A 4115-nucleotide genomic window follows, 5' to 3' on the forward strand; every position below is an offset into this window, starting at 1 on the left:
GTCGAGACGTAAAGATCGATATATTAGACAACTATATTCGGACATCGGAAAGGTTCCGAGTGATTCGGGTATTTTTGGGAGTACCGGGGAGTTACGGGAATTCATATTGGGCCTTAATGGCCATACGGGAAAGGAGAGAAAGGCCTCAAAGGGTGGCCGCACCCCTCCCCATGGGCTGGTCCGAGTTGGACTAGGGAGGGGGGCGCCCCTTCCTTCCTTCTCCTTTTCCCTTCCCTTTCCTTCCCTCCTACTCCTACTACTTGGAAGGGCTCCTAGTTCTACTAGGAAAGGGGGAATCCTACTCCCGGTGGGAGTAGGACTCCCCTAGGGCGCGCCATAGAGAGGGCCGTCCCTCCCCCTCCTCCACTCCTTTATATACGGGGGCAGGGGGCACCCCAAAGACACAACAATTGATCTCTTGATCTCTTAGCCGTGTGCGGTGTCCCCCTCCACCATAATCCACCTCGATCGTGTCGTAGCGGTGCTTAGGAGAAGCCCTGCGTCGGTAGAACATCATCATCGTCACCATGTCTTCGTGGTGACGATACTCTCCCTCAACACTTGGCTGGATTGGAGTTCGAGGGACGTCATCGAGTTGAACATGTGCAGAACTCAGAGGTGTCATGCGTTCGGTACTTGATCGGTCGGATCGTGAAGACGTACGACTACATCAACCGCGTTGTGCTAACGCTTCCATTTTCGGTATACGAGGGTACGTGGAAAACACTCTCCCCTCTCGTTGCTATGCATCACCATGATCTTGCGTGTGCGTAGGAAATTTTTGAAATTACTACATTCCCCAACACTCGGCTTCCACACGGGCGGGTTTCATGGAGGCGTTTGAATGCGGCAAGGAGGCGTGTTCAACCGAGCATGCAGCGAGTGGTGCCCTCGACTCTGACGTAGGACACCCCGCCGTTCTTCCACTGACGTGTGGGCTCTTTGGGTACATGACCTGCATGTCAGTGACCTAACGCAGGCAGCGCACAACAGAGGAACCTTTGGTGGGCCAGGGCGGTCAGAAGCGGGCATTTCATAAACCGATGATTGTTCATTGAGTGTGACATCATCCTTTTCATGTAGATAAGCCTACTATGTTGATAACCCGTTTGATACGTTGTGATTCATAAAGACCGCTGCAAACATCAATGTTCTGCTTATCACAGATAAGATTGATTAATACCCGTAACAATCCATGTCCTTAACAAAGGGTGCATGCACGAATAGGTTGAGCATGTGTCTTGCGTCGTGTGCTGTGTGCATGCAGGCGTGCAAGTGTTGCGTGCGTGCAAGGGTACATTTCAGTGTTGCATGCCTGTGTGTGTACGTGCATGTGTTTGTGAATGCATGTGTGCGTGTCAGTGTTGCACGCCTGCATGTGTGTGTGTTCGTTATGTGTACATGTCAGTGTTGCACGCCTGCATGCGTGCGTGTCTTGCATGCGTGCATGTGTACGTGCGGGGTGAGGCCACACGTCAGTCGACTAACTTTTTCATCTGTGGTCATTAGATTTTCCAGTCGTTGGATACGAAATCAAAGACCTGCAGTTTATCATCAAACTCCACCCCCTGAGCCACCAGCCACCACCAGCCGAACCGCCGGCCCCCGCCGCCCGCGGCGCCACGCCGCCCCGCCCGCCCTGAAACAACTCCCCACCGCCGGTTCACCGCTGCACCGGACATCCCTCTAGGCCCCCCGCATCGAGCTTTTTCTCCGGCGATCCCCACCCCACCGCCCAATCAACGCACCCCCCACCGCCGATGACTGCCAACCAGAGGTCTCACGACTTCGAGTACCCACCGAACACTAATTTATTACCATTTCTGTCCTTCATATACGCGCTGATGGGTGGGCCCTACGGTAATGTGCGCTGCTGAATGTGGACCGTTTGACCGGTCAATTAATCATGTCATCAACAAATTACGGAGTTGTATGGTGAGCCAGTGACCGTATGACCACCCTAAAATGTATTTTATTAACACAGTACAGACTCAAACTACCATTTCTTTCTTTCATATAAGGGCTGACAGGTGGGCCCCATGGTTACGCGCCCCAATGGTGCAACACTAGTTGCACCATGTGGAACGTTTGACTGGTCAATTGATTGTGTCATCAACAAAATACGGAGTTGTACGGGTGATCCAATGACCGTATAATCATGACATGTATTTTTTAACATGGTACGGATGCAAGGGCTCATATATACGCGCAAGCACTCATCGCTATAAGCGCACACACGCAGACCCTACCCCTATGAGCACCTTCGAGAGAGTGAGCCAACATATGATCTTGAGATTTTACGAAGTCACCATAGGTGCCTCGTAGTCGACTAGAACGTCTCCTCCCACTCAACACACATTACCGGAAAATACTGAAATTAACCCAGGAATGCGAGCACTAGGACTTTAACCCTGGTGGGCTCGAGAAACCACTGTCCTCCTAACCATCCAACCACATGTTGGTTAGCACGACAAAATCTCTACTCCTAATGTCTCAGTTGGTAGTCTGCATTCCGGGTTTATTTTTGTCCCACCTGCTATGGTCTTTTTTGGTACCTGCTCCCACCTCCCGCTCAGCCGCGATGAACCAAGAAAAACCCTCAGGGCCGAGTCCCACACCCGCCCCCATGCGCCTAACCTCACGTCGCACCCATATGACATGAACTAACCGGCGAAAATTAACCAGCGAAAAATAACCGGCGAAAATTAACCAGCGAAAATTAACCAGCGAAAAAAATATCTCGATGTCGCTCGGTCCTCTCTAGGGTTCGCCGCCCGGCGCCGTCCCCGGCCGCCCTGCTCCGCTGTTGCTCCGTCTGCCTGCCTCGCCCCTGATCCCCCAAGCGAGCCACCGTCCTCCTCTCCAACCCCGGCCTCCACTCCACCGCGCACCGCCGGCTCCCAGGCCGCGGATCCACCCGAGCAGTCGAGGCAGCGGTCAGATCCGCCCGCCCTCCTTCACTCCCTATTCGCGCTGGAAACCCTAGCCGCCCGACCATGCCGAACGACCGCAGGAACAAGGAATCTGCTGCTCCAGGGATGCCGCACGCCATCTCCGCCACCACGAATCCCCGGGGATGCTGCCGCCACCGCCGCGGATCCCCAAGGGCGTGGTCTCTTTGCCCTGATTGGAGGAGACCGTGCTGGCCTTGCATTGTTTGGAGGACGAACATAGGTATTTCGAGGCCCATGTACATCAATCCCAACCTCCGCTTTCCCCCTTTTCCATCGAGGGCCGCCGCCACTGCTTCGTCATCGTCTGTGGATTCAATCGGCCTTCCCCCTTTCTCTATTGACATACTTCTAGGAGCTGCAATGCTTAAATTACCACGGATCTTAGACTGGTGTCAAGATGCTATTGACAAGATTTTGAATTGCATCAAACGGTTTTAGGTTTTTTCTTCAATTTCAGTTACGATGTTCATCTTCTGCTTATAATCAGGTTTAAATATCAGGCATGCTTACTGTTGTTTTCTGCTGTGTCATTTGTACACATTCATTCACATGAACATTACAGATTCAGCTACACATGAATTTGTGTTAGATCAATTGCAATTTTAATTATTTTGGCCTGGGATACCACTTCAACATTTTTGAAAAGTATAAGATATTCATTGTTATTACTCCAGTAAGATATCCCCCTTTGTTAATATTGCCCTATTCCTTTTCCTTTTTTCAGGAAAGTGGAAGGAGTGATGAAGAACTAAAACATAGTTACAGTGGGCGTTTTTTATAGGGGCCTTGCACTTTTGACATTAACATAATTTTAGTACTAAATCAGGTGTCCCTGGTTTTGTTAGCATCAGGACATGTTGGCCTCATTGTCCATGGTTACACTCATCTTCAAACGGCACAACTTGTTTTGCTGCACATCTTCTCTTACCATATGATGAAAACAGGTATTCTATGTTCCATCCCTCTCTTATTTCACACTGCATTAACAATGTTTTTTCAGTATGTGGATTTGCCTAACTTTGCCTTATTGATTATTGATTTTGTTACTGATGTGTACACAAACCCTGCCTAATTAATTTAGTCTACTATATCTAACCATATGAAATCTGAAAGTTGATTCGGACTACTTGTGTAACGCCTCGATGCAGCCATATCTCCTAC

This window comes from Triticum aestivum, chromosome 4A (genome assembly GCF_018294505.1).
Source record: "Triticum aestivum cultivar Chinese Spring chromosome 4A, IWGSC CS RefSeq v2.1, whole genome shotgun sequence".
Lineage (NCBI taxonomy): Eukaryota > Viridiplantae > Streptophyta > Magnoliopsida > Poales > Poaceae > Triticum > Triticum aestivum.